This window comes from Lemur catta, chromosome 12, assembly GCF_020740605.2.
Source record: "Lemur catta isolate mLemCat1 chromosome 12, mLemCat1.pri, whole genome shotgun sequence".
Lineage (NCBI taxonomy): Eukaryota > Metazoa > Chordata > Mammalia > Primates > Lemuridae > Lemur > Lemur catta.
Genome location: NC_059139.1, coordinates 85058487 through 85072838, shown reverse-complemented (window position 1 = coordinate 85072838; position 14352 = coordinate 85058487). Strand labels below are relative to the sequence as shown.

Genomic DNA, 14352 nt, shown 5'->3' with positions numbered 1-14352 from the left:
AATTAGGCCAGTTATCAACACTCTGTAAAGCCCCCTAAGTATTCAAGTGAAAGGAAGAGTCATATATCTCTCACTTTAAATTAAAAGCTAGAAATAATTAAGCTTAGTGAGGAAGAGATGTCGAAAGCTAAAAACTAGAGCTCTTACACCAAACAGGCAAGTTGTGAATGCAAAAAGAAAAAATTCTTGAAGGAAATTAAAATCTTAAAATATTCTTTAGAATGTCTCTGACAATGTAAAATGTATGTCAAAAAGAATGCTATTTAATATACTTACAAAATATTTTACTGAGATAATACAGCATACATAGACACCATTAAATATGTTAACTAACCCACATATACACATATATACATGCATGTACGTGTACACATTCCAGGTCAGACTCTAGGAATGAAGCAGTATTGAGTTAATTCTTTTCCATATTGATGATAATCAATAGTACATTTTAGGAAACAGGTCAGATGAGCACGCATTATATATCTTATATATAATATCACAAATGTATTTCTGCTTCACAACTGCTTGTTGTTGTTTGGGAGCTTTTCATTTGTTTGTGGTCTTAAGTTAGCAAGTTGTTTTTATATTTCATTATTAAATTTTGTTTTTAAACAGCCAGGTCTATCTAGTTTTATTTATTAAAACTAAGGGTTTTTTTTTTTAACTTTTTTTTTTTAATTTCAGCATGTTATGTGGGTACAAAAGTTTAGGTTACCTATATTGCCCTTGCCCCGTCCCCTCCCCAGTCCGGGCTTCAAGCTCCATCCCCAGACCGTGCTCAGTGCACTCATTATGTAGGTATACACCCATCCCCCCCACCCTCCCATCTGTCTGACTTTGATTTGTTTTTGTTTTTAGGGAACAGATTGATTCATTAATTTGTGCTTTAATGTTTACCATTTCTTTATGTTCTTTTTACATACATGTGTTCTCTCCTGATTAGTTCATTAGGTGATGCATTTGTGGGGTTTTATTATTTTTGTTTAGAAATATAACAACACTGGATTTCTTCTGAACTTTATCCAATATTTAGAAGTTCTGTTATATAGAGTTCTCATTGTGATTATTTTCTCATATATTACACTTTATTTTCTTTTGGATGCAATAATTCTTATAGGAAATGTTTAGACATTTTCAAAAGATAGAGTGTGTTTCCTATTTATATTGTTAATACTTTTGGAAATAATTGTGCTCTATTTTCCATATTTTAGAATTTATTGAGTTATTTTGACCATAAATATATTGGAGTGGGGTCATTAACTAATGGATTATTGAGTATAATATCTGTGTATTACATGTAACTGATAAGTATATTATTTAGGTCCTTCTTAATCCTTTTAAAAATTGATATTTTACCTTATTTCACTTCTCCACTTAATCCAGCCTGCTTTCCATGTTTCTTACTGTTCTTTCAAGATCATTCATTCTTTATGGATGATGTAACTTTCCATAATGACCTGCATTGCCTGAATTGCTGTTAAGTATATCTGCTTTATTTTTATTGCCTGGAAAAAATAATATATATTTGTTGAATAAAGGACTAGAGAATGAATGAGAGAATAAAAATAAAGATTTTAAATGTTTTAGATTTGATAAAATTATGGTTTTTGATTACAGGTATAGAAGATATGGTTGGAGCAAGGCTATGTGGGGCAGTGTAATTACATTAGGTTAAAGGACAAGAGAGGGGTGAGGACTAGGACTCTTTATCAAGCAACTTGTTTATTAAATAAAAGAGGAACATTGGAGAGGGCTAGAGGCAACTATGGTGTTGTGGGCAAAATAAATTATATTAATATTTTTAGATATATTATCTAAGTGGCAGCATTTTTTCCTCTTTGTTAATCTTCTGATTTGCATTTGTATTCTGAAAGTTCTTCACCAGCAAAAGGTAAAATAAATACTACTCTCAATTTTTTATAGCTTTTTCTTTTCCTACTTTACTCTTTCTAGATTAATTTTCATATCTTTTCTATGAAAGATTTACCATGTTATTTTATTTATTTATTTTGTTATTTCAAAATATTACAGGGTACAAATGTTTTTGGTTGCATGGATCACTTTCATTATGTTTGAGTTGGGTTATAAGTGTGCCCATCACCCATAGAGTGTTTATTGTACCTGTTAGGTAGGTTTTCACCCATCCCCTCCTCTCCCTTCCCCCACTGCTTGATTCCACTGAGTTTTACTTCCATCTATGCACATGTGTGCACATCCATCGCTTCTCCGCCTTTTGGTTAAGATCAAGTGTATTATCTGTTCTTATCAGTTTAACATTTAGTTTCTTACATAATCTATAATTCTCTATTGATTTGATATAATCATTTCATCATATATTATGATGGCCAGCACATTATATTTTAGGTGGCATAACATATTTTCTTTCATTCTACTGCCCTCCAAACGTATAGTAGATATTCACAGAAAAGTAGTAAGATCTGCTCTGAGAGGGAAACAAATGTAGAAGCAATCTAAGAGATTTGAGGAAGTCACCTTGAGTGAAAAGCAGTTCTTCCTCCCACAATCTATCACATTACCCTTCCCCTACCTCAGAATAGATTAGGAAATGTTCTTGAGAATAGCGAAGGAGAAAACCCACACAAAAAGTGAGGTATGCTCAGATATTATGGGTCTTTGAAAAAGGAGACCTTCTTCCCTGAATAAACCTAATCCCCAAGCTCCAGAAAAAACATAGCCTGTGAGAGGCTAACAGCATTTAAGATAAGTTTAAGTGATTAAGTTCATAATCAATGTTGCAGTGTTAGGAAAAATCTGGCTAAACATTTATAAATTTTTAATGTAATAATTGTACAATGTACTGATGGAGAATTTTTATTGTTTAGAGATTAATAAATTGGTTATTAAATAAGAAATAATAAAATTTTATCTACCCATTTTAAGGCCCTTAGAAAACTATAACTTTATTTCTCTTAAAAGGAACATCATTTCAGTTTCTGTATTAAAGTCTCTTTCAGTCCCTATATTAGAGTCTCTGATTCTATGAAATACTTAATTTTACAATGCTATTGTAAAAAGAGAATTACAAAGTGAAAGTGTTGGCACCGTGACAAGTTAATAAAGTTCACCCGTTACAACATTCTTCTGGCAGCTCTCACATCCTTGCTGCTCTCTGTGCTATCCTAATCCTCATCATCTCTCTCCTCTTCCTTAACAGGCGTAATTTGTTTAAACTATTTGAGACCCTACCCTTGAAAAACAGAATAAATTATTATTTACAATTTAATTCTATTTGGGGCTCAGAGAGATCCAATATACTTAGCCTGATATAGGGACAAAAAACAAAACAAACATGGAATTTCACTCTAACAAGGTGCCTACTAATACTATGTCAGTGATAGTGAACATTAGTTGGACTCTTGCCCTGTTCTATTATTCTTCTAGGCCCTTTGCATATGATGATTGGTCTTTAGAACAGCCTTGTAGAGTGTATACTATTGTCCTTATTTTGCCAATAAAAATGCTTAAATATGGAAAGTTTAGATGGCTTATCCATATGTGCACAGCTAAATACAGGGACAGATAATTAAACAGGCCACATTACAGCAGATTAAATGTTTGGGAATGGGTCCTGGGCTGCTAACTTATTAAGAAAAACAATACAGAAGATATCATAATAATGCAAGTCAAAATATTTTGCAGTAATACAATGACTTTGATAAAATATCATTTAGATATTACTATGAAAAACAGTATGATTTTCAAGATAAAAGGACAAATATAAAAATACAGCATAGACATGAATATGGGAAAGGGGTAATTATTAACACAAAGTTTAATGCCTAAACTATGTTACCACTTTTAAACTATGTCTTTTAATGTGTGTGCTACCTCTTTACAGGTATATTTGGCCTTCAGATTCTAACTTGTAAACTAACCGGGTTTAAAGAAGAAATGCTCATTAGAGCCACAGATTCAAACTTGATTCTTGCACTGAGTACTTCACCAACAAAAATTCAAATCATAAAATTGAGATGCAAAATTTTAACTATAAAATTATTCAAAAATGACTTATTTTACAACTTCTGTTTGAAAGTTTTATTACTTTCAGACATATTGAAATTAAAATTGCTTAGGCTTCCAAAGTCCAAGTTAGAAGGAATCTGGCTTTAAATCCAAGACTCATTCCATTTTACATATGAGAGATCTTGGTTTGTGGCCACAGCTCTTATGGTATCTAAACAGGAAAAGAAGTTGTTTTGTATATGCACCTTTAATAATTATGGGGTTGAAAGGAATTAATTATATTCAATATTCAATATTGATATTAATAAGGTTAATCCACAAATCATCAGGACCTCTGTCACAGGAGATCAGAAGAGGAGGTGGCAACAGGACTGTCCTTCAGCTGTTGGGACAGAACACCCTCAGTTGATTAAACTTCAGGAAGAGAGTGCATTTTCCTCGTTCCTGCATATGATTAGCCCAGAATTAGCCACATTGAAAAAGAAAGATCAGTGTGAAGTTAGAGAAGTTAGCTCAAGTGTATGTTTGAAGGGAACAAGACTAAGAGGACATAACCTTATATGAAAAGAATTGCTGAAATGAAGAGCTCTACAGGCTCTTAGCTGGTATGCCCTGAGGAAAGGTGAAGTCAGAACACCACATAAGCCTACAATCACTGCAAATTATGGACTAGATCTTTTTCTTTTTTTTTTTTTTATTTTCTGAAGAGCTGATTTTCCAACACATAGCTTACACCATGATTAATTACATGTCCTACCCCTTGGTTCCTTTCCTAAACTTACAAATGGATTTTGTATAAACTCCCAAGGTAAATGGATTTGAATGTTGTACATCCAATGTATATTTATTTTATAAATTTATTAAACTTTCTTCTTGCATGAGAGTTAATTGTATAACAGTTGGTGAAAACAAAAACCCAAACCAAGAAAATTGAATGATTTAATTACTTGTCTAAATGCCCTGTTTCTATTTGCAGTAAGAAGGAACTTACTCACAGTTCAGGTAGAAAATTATATGAGAATAAATTATATAACAAATTCCTGCACTTCAATTATTATCCTCAAAGTTTCAGAGAAGTCAAGAAGAGAAATGAGATGATAATGAAAGCAGTGACCAAAAAACTACAACACAAATTTAAAATGTCTTGAAAAATAACTTTTGTCCCCCAAAGTATGAATGTCACACCAATGAAAAAGCAGTATTACGTTCTTAAAAAATAATCATGGGCAGCTTAAGAAGTTGCTTGCCTTGCCTCCAGACCTTTGACAACTCACAAGTAGATATTCCAACAATAAAATAACTGTATATTGTCAGGGTTTTATGCATTGCCTTTGATCTTATCATTTATAAGGCATGGTCACTTTCCTTGAAAATTCCACATGCTAATGTACTCTTGTACAATATGACCTACTGGGTCCCAATCAAGGAACAAATATTAAAATCTCTTGACCCTTGCTGAATCAGATTACACCAGATTTTCTTAGAAATCACTCTGATAGTAGCAATTAGAAAATTGGACACATACTTCCCACTGCAAAGTAATTTCCATACAAATAAACAAACAATCAGAACATCACCTTTTCTGACCATCTGAAAGAAAAAATTAACTTTACCGCAAATTAAAGTGCACGGATGCCTAAATCCATTATCACCACCAGTTGAAATGGGAAAAAGAAAGCAACTAATTCAGATGACAATCCCATCTATGTATTTGAAAAAAAAAGTTAAAAGGAGTATTCTGGCCTGTGCTACTGTTAATAATTGCTGTCCTTGTAGATGGAACTGGTATTAGAGATTTAATTATTTGTTGACAAAGAAATGAAGAATTTATAGTAAATGCTTCAAAAATTCTTGGTGGTTATGGGCCAAATATTTGCTGTGTATCTAAGAACTGTACTTTTCAAACTTTGCTGTACATACACATTACCTGAGCAAGTTTTATTTATTTATTAACTTATTCATTTAAACCACTCTACTAAGATTGACATAGTTAATGTACATATTCAATGCATACGTCTTGATGAGTTTGGAAATAATTATGCATCCATGAAACCATCAACACCATCAAAGTTTTAAATATATCTGTCACCTCTCCAAATTTTCTCCCTTCCCCTTTACTATCATTATTGGGATTTTTTTTTCAAATTTTACTGTTTCAGATTCTGATTGAGTAGGTTTGGGACTGAATCTGAGATTCTGTATGTCTAACAGGCTCCCAGATGATGGCAATGCTGGTGGTCTTTGGAGTAGCAAGGGATTAATCTTGTTGATAGATTAGTTGTAATTATATTTTCCCAGTGTAAGACTTTGAGAACTAAAATCTATCACACCTGCCCTAGAAGTCCCCTCAGATACTTCATTATGGAATAGTGCCCTGAATTTTAGCAGCCTGCCTTCTTCTTCCATACAAAGTGTGGCTAACTAGCTGGCCCAGAGTGAGTCAGAACAAATATGGTTACACTAACATCAGCTCTCCAGACTTGCTCTATAGTTATCCTGCTCAGCCTCTCATTAGAATCCTTTGCGTTAGGTTACTGAAAGAGTCGGCTCCCTGAAATGTTACCAGGTGGACCAATAATAAAGAAATCACTTATAGTCCTGGGGAAGTCATCTCATTGAAAAAATATAAATGCACTAGATTAATTGGGGTATCACCACAAAAAAAAGATAAATATATGAAGTAATGCATATGTTAATTAGCTTTATTCAAGCATTCCACAATGTATACATATTTCAAAACATCATGTTGTAGATCATAAATGTAAATAATCTTTATCAGTTGAAAATAAATAATCATAAAATTAATTGAAAATAACAGGGCTTTCCAGTTAATCATTAAAGAAAACTAAATCAAACAAATAATTTGAACAAAATCAGGTAGCTACTATAAATTATTTATTGTCTTTTACTTTGCTCAACCTGACCCAGATCATTACCGCCTTGGGAAATTATATTCTAGTTACTGGTTCTGTGCCAACAGCTGAGTTGAGCTCAGATAGATGTAGACACATCTGTCCTCAGTGTTCCAGCCAAACTATTTGGCTCAGACCTGACTGACTGGATTACATAAAGATATTGCTCAGATTGGGATTCATTATTGGAGTTTGAGCTTCTTCAGTAGAATATCTGATAATGCCAGAACAAATATAAATGTGTGGAATTAATAATTTTACTCATTATATATGAAACAAAAAGAGAGAAATCATTCTGGAAATTTTTCTTCTCTGGCACATTCTACTTATGTATGAATCAAAAATTGTTAAGATTTATACACTCACAGTATTCAGGATGATTTGGATCTTCTTAAACTAAAGTGAAGGCCTCAGAGACAAAATTAATATCAGGTACTGATTATGCAGTTGTGAAATTGCAACTCCTAAAATGATTCAATTTTGCATTACTGACTTTATGATTTTTATGTTAAAAGATGTATGTGTGCTACATGTCTTAGGAATATTGTCAATAAATAAGACCATCCCTTGGTCATTCTGTAATATTGGCCAAATTGGTAAATTTGGTCAAACAAATTTATAAACTGAGTACAGTGTATTTGCTATGAGAAAATAATATTTGTACTTTTACTTTAATAGTCCTTTCGGTTATAATAGCATCGTTTTCAACTTTACTGTATTTGTATCCTTTTTGTCCATTAATTGGTTTCTTCAAGCAAATAGCTCTTAAATGTGCTTATTATTGTCACTGCTTTTCTGATTCATTAAATTTGAATTTATATATTGTTATTATTTTCTCCGTCTGCTTTCTTTTGTTATTTTTCTAAATTGTTGTGCAAAATGATGATATCTTTGTTTAAAATGTTTTAACAATTTTGTTAGTACCGACATGATACATCCCTGTTACAGAAATTTGAGAGTACAGAGTAATACTATGACCTGCATCTACCTTTCCTTCATATAATCATTCTTTCTTTTACTTTAGATCATACACTGAAGTGGCTATTTCTTTACTTAGCCTACCATAAAATTTCTAGAAATATATAAATATTAATATACGCAACTCTAAGTTCTTAAGCAAACAGCATCATATTTTATGTTATTTATTGCAACTATCTTAAATTAAATCTCAGATATATACTCTTAAACAGCTTTCCATTTTTGGAGAGTATCTTAACTGATTGAAATATCCTTCCCATACTGACAAGTGTTTTCTATTTTTCTTTTCTTATGTTGCTTTGAACATACTTCTGCATATGCTGCTGTGCTCCAGTGTAGGTATATTTGCAATATAGATTTGTATATGAATGTTTTTGCATCAAAGAGTATGAACACTTTAAAATTTGAAATATATGGTAAAATTACCCTGCATGGTTTTGTACCAATTTCCATTCTAACCAAAATTGTTTGAGAGAGCCATTTCCCTTTATCTCTCCACCTTTTACTTATTATCAATCCAACAGCTATAAAATTAAAGCTCATTCTAATTTGAATTTATTTCATTATACATAAAATTTTCTTTTAAAATTACTTGTATTTTTGGAATTTATTATTACATCTTGTTACTTGATTACATCTCTGATTCACATGAGTTGGATTTCATAATTCAACCATTTGTGTTACCTCAGCAACTTACAGAATTACCATGAAGAATGAAAATACATATTGAGAGAAAAAATGATTATAAATAAAATGAGAAATTAAGAATTTACAAACTCTTTTTCATTTGACCTGCTTTGTATTTAGCCTCAATGGAAAGAATCTAAAACTCTTATTTAAATGAGTTTTTATTATATTTTTAAAAAATCTAGAGTTGAATTGAAAAATTTTTTAAGTCCCTGACTTCAGAAATTATGCTAATAATTCTCTTTCTCTGATCCTCTCCCTTGACTAAAGTTTGGACATGGGCAAAGCCACACAAAGTTTTTACTAGCCCTCAGTGTTAGTCAGCAAAATCCAAGAAAAATGTGGAAAGGGCCCACTGACCTATGACCAATTTTCAAAGTCACTTATCTATTAGGGTTGTGTTTTTTATCAGCCTATGCCTGAGGTCTTTCATGGAAGCCGTGGAGAGATTTATCAGTAATCCATAATACATTTACAAATATATATAATTCCTGTTATTTGACTAAATTTTATTGTGTTTATCTTTGTTAGTATTTCTAAAATGTTTCTGCAAATCTTTTCTTTAAATAGGTCTATCTTCTTTTCCTTGACAATATATTACCACAGTCCATGATATAATTAAAGTCATGAATAGAGTGAATGTTGAACAGCAAATAACACCTTCTTCTATTAATTATTTCCAAATAATCATAGGAAGTAGGTGTCTTTAACGAGTCCTACTTATAGATAGACATATTTTAGATGTCCCTTTAAAATGTATTGAATTAACTTCCTGCATTCAAGTGTATGTTAAAATTTATTAAACACTTAACATGTTGCAGACACTCTTCGGTATTACAATACAGAACAGAATTCACATATGATATATGGAAATATTGCTGCAAAGATATCCCAATCAAATTGTGTTAAAATCACTAATCTTGCATTTGAATTACTGTATCTGTGGGTTATTTATGTGATTTGTCATAGTCTTACACAGAAAATTTTTACCCATGGCATATTTGGGTCTGTACTTTTGTATTTGCCTCTAAGAATACAAGTAGTTGAAATGATTTCACGCTTCAAATTGAGTTTCACAGGTACAACATTGTTCCATTTAAAATGTTCCCACAGTCTATCTGTGCTTTCTAGTTGACTGCTAGATCCCTGGCAGTCAATAAAAAAGACAAAAAGAGTATGAAAAGTGATTGCATGATGATTTTTTCTTGATCATTTTAAAGTATAAGAAAATAAACAAAATCCATGCTTATTATTTTTATTTCTTCTATTTTATTAATAAAAATGATTGATATACCTTATTGCTACTCTTTTTTGAAGAAGCATAATTAATTTTAGAGAGATGGAAGATTATAAAAATTAAATAATTTTTACATTGGATTAGAACCCCTTTGTAAATAATATCAAGTCAAGTAAGTTTGCTTGAGAAGAGAAACTAAAGTAACACACACACAGATGATAATATGTCTCTTTTTGTTCCCAATAGCCGTTCACATGTGTGGGAATGACAATACTGCAGATACATATATAAAATACACATTCTGCCTCCCAATAATTACATTCTATGAAGGCACTAAAAAACCATCTCTAGCTTACAGAATTTTTGTTTTCCAGTCAGTCCAGTCTTTGTATTTGTTCCTCCAAAGCTTACTACTTATATGATTATATTAATACAAAAATGGGAGAAAAAGGAAGAATCAAAAATGATTCCCAAATTTTAAGATAAATACCTGGCAGAATGATTATGTTTCTGTTTAAAACGTAGAAAATGAGATAAAAGTTATACGAAAGAAATATGTATTAAATCTTAGAATGTAAGTTTGAACTCACCGTGTTATATCCCTGCATAAGTCAGTGTGTAGCACAGAGGGAGAACTGCAGTTTCAGCTGAGAGGCTGGGACTCCTCACTGCAAGGTAAGAACTGAGACTTAGCACATGATCTACTGAGCTGGAGAAAGTACAGAAAAATAATAGCTGTAAGTCAAGGGCTTGGCTTGGTATTTATGCATAATTAAGGAATAAGACCTGGGGTCAGTGAAGAAAGAAGACTGTCCAAAGAATAAAGAAGAAAACAATAACAAAACTATTATTAATTCAGAATGTTAAACTATTTTTGTCTTCTAATAATCAAAAATAATGCAACCAATTCACTATGAATAGAACATATACTTTCAGGCACTTTTAAATTCTAGTAGTCGTGGGGAATGTATGCTTATTTTCACTTGTGATCTGGAAGCAAAATTTATAGAAAAAAGATGGCCTAATTGTGAGATGGAGGTGAGGCCCAGGGTAAGAAATAAAGCATCTGGCTTTATTATCTCCAAATCAATTTAGTTCTCTAATTACTTACAAAGTTCTCAATTTAAAGGACTGTACAGAACAAAAAAACAACATGCTCAGTGACTAGTCTCAAAGATATTACAAGCTCAATGTGATAAGGAGACACAATGGCAGTCTGGTTCTATAATAGGACAAAGTACTATCTTGAAAGGGCTAAAATTAAGGGTACAGAACTTAATTTGCTATTTAGGATGACAGATTATTGTGACTTATATTAATATTATATGAGGAAGATTTCTTTTAAGAGAAAGGACTAGAACTGAGCATAAAGGATGTGTGACTAAAGAATGCATGGGTGGGGAATGGCCTTTATCAAAAAGTTCCAAAACAATAAATGTTGGCATGGATGCAGAGAGACAGGAACACTCATACAAACTAGTGCAACTTCTGTGGAAAGCAATATGGAGATACCTTAAACAGATACAAGTAGACCTACCATTTGATCCAGCAATCCCATTATTGGGCATCTACCCAAAAGAACAAAAGACATTCTATAAAAAAGACATCTGCACTCGAATGTTTATAGCAGCACAATTCACAATTGCAAAGATGTGGAAATAACCCAAGTGCCCATCAATACATGAGTGGATTAATAAAGTGTGGTATATGTATACTGTGGAGTACTACTCAGCTATAAGAAATAATGGTGATATAGCACCTCTTGTATTTTCCTGGATAGAGCTGGAACCCATTCTACTAAATGAAGTATCCCAAGAATGAAAAAATAAGCTCACAAATTGGTTTCATTGATCATCACCTAAGAGCACATTTAGGAATAACATTAATCAGATGTCAGGCAGATGTGGGGAGGGTGGGGATGGGTATATACATACATAATAAGTGCAATGCACACTGTCTGGAGGATGGACACATTTGAAGCTCTGACTTGAGGGGGTACAGGGGCAAGGGCAATATACTTATCCTAAAATTTTGTACCCCCATAATATGCTGAAATTAAAAAGAATGCATGGGTGTTTTAATTCACACTGTTGCTAAGGAAGCAACACCATTCTAGGGTTATGGGATGACCAGCTACACAATACCCAACATTGATGAAATGAGATCTACAGAGTATCAGTCACATATACTCACAGACTGGGGGAGGGGCATTCCATAGAACCACACAGGGATTACATTTGGAAACAGTGAATGAGTAGGCAACGTGAGAGGTAGACTGTAATATCAAAAGGATAGGGTGCACCCTGGTTGCCATCGTGGATGTAGTTTGCGTGTTTGAATAATTTCATGGGTGAGTAGAAAGCTGAAACCCATCACTCAGAAATAAGGAGAAATTGAACCTTTTCCCTTTGATAAGGAGGGTTGTTTGAAGGGAGGACTTTGTTGGAGCAAAATGGGGAGGCAAACTTGTATTAATAGTTAGGCTATTTGAAGTTCTCCTAGCTTCAACATTTGCCAGGCAGCACATAATATTGGGCCTGAGTTTTAAGCCTTACCCCACAAATAGGGAGACCAAACATGACCACAGTGTAGAGATAGGGACATGAATAACATGCCAGAAAAAGAGTGAAGCAATGTTATCTCCTCCACCCCAACCTCTGTTTCTTTCTCTCTCACACACACACTGCAGGCTGGTGTTTCTCTGACAGTTGCAAAGATGAGTCAATCCTCATGGCTTCCCTATATTGGGTCATGCCCTCTCCTGATCAATCCAAGGGTGAGGCGATTTTACTGATGTCTATCAAGCGTCCCAGCAAACAATTCTGAGCATTTGCAGAGCCTGTCCTTCTATCTATGCCCATCATCTGGAAAGCCAGTAGGAAGGAGCAACATCAAATCAGGCGAGGAGAGCAGAATGTTTAAGGAGCCTCAGTGAGCAGGAAAGGACGAGACTTGACTTGCTTTGCCACTTAGTTACAGCAGCACATCAGGCCCTGTCGGTCCAGGAAAAATTATCCCATCCCACAGAAGCAGAATTATTAACTCTGTTCCACTCTCAGTAATGACAGGAGTAAATGGTTGAGAGGCTGCCACTTAATCTGTCAGTCATCACCACCTGTTATTTACCTAGTGCCAAAGGAACTCGCTAATCCCTGTCTTTAAAATGCCTCTAAAGCTGGTTTACAGTGACTGGAGTGCCAAACTTATTCTGTTAGCAAAAGGCCATAAACACCTGAAAAGTGTCTTTGGAAAAGTATTAAAAACTCCCTCATGTTAACATTTTCATTGCAAAGTTGCAATTGCAATAAATTCAAGAATATATTTTTTTCTGTTATATGATGATATTATCATCATCTGTAATGTCCATTTGATTGTTACACAATTTTGTTACTACATTTATTGTAAAAAATAGTACCCTATATGTAGTGTATATTTAAATTTCGTGTTTTTGTCAAATAGAACATCTTAATACTTACGCTCTAGAATCCCAACAACAGATCTTAAGATTCTTGTTTTTTGAGATTCCCAATATATTTAATAAAATATGTTCTCATACATTGTAAATTATATTTTCAAATCCTTCCTGTCAAGGGACCCATAACAAAGCAATGAAATCACTTTGTAGGAGCCAATTCCCTGACATAACTCTAAATACAAATGATGCTCACGGATAAAGGCAGACACTTGGGTTTTTATGCTTGGTGTTAAAGGCTCCCTTTGGTCTCCTAATAAATAAGAAACATAAGTTATTTTTACATGTGCGTATCATCACTTCCTGGACTCATTATTGGCCTATGTCAGTTCATTCTACCCACATACTCAACTGAGAAACTGCAATGTGGTTTTTTGTTTTCTTAATTTTAGTTCACTGATCACAGAGAATTAAATTTTAATTCACTGATCACAAAGAATTAAATTTTAATTCACTGGTCACAAAGAATAATGAAAAAATTTAATAACTTCAATATATCCACTTGCAAGACACTACTTCTTTAGTTAAGTAGTAAAGATTATTTGTTTAAAAACAAATTTTGTATTTAAAAGAATAGACTAAAGGTAGGTTTTTGTATGGGAGAGTTCTTGTGTTCTACCTCTTACATGTCATGTAGTCTTGGATGCTTTTAACCTTTTAGAAACTCAGGTTGCCATCTGTTAAATGAATTTAGAAATTCTATCCTAAAAGGATTGTTGCGAATGCATTGTAGTAAATGGAGTGGTGTACTGGCATGGTAACCTGGCTGCAATTGGCAGATGCCTAATAAATGATATTATTTCTTACTTTGATGCTTTCCTCTCACTCTGATCTGCCCATGGTAGTTGTGTGTGTGTGTGTGCTTAATTTTGAAAAAGTATTTATTTTACATGAATTGTGTACATTCCTTTGCAAAAAGCAAAAAATATGAATAATCAAATTGAAGCAAACAAATACGCTAACAACTCCTCCACTCTAAGAAAATCATTGTTAATCCTTTTGGTATAATATTACCATTTTTTAAAAATTTATAGATACATATTCTTAATAACATTTTATCTTATATATATTTTATTTATATT

General features: G+C 32.9%; 1 pseudogene; it reads left to right on the top strand.

Moving 5' to 3' along the window:
• The first annotated feature begins 2217 nt into the window (after positions 1–2217).
• Positions 2218–2326, top strand: LOC123648773 (annotated as a pseudogene).
• The last annotated feature ends 12026 nt before the right edge of the window (positions 2327–14352 follow it).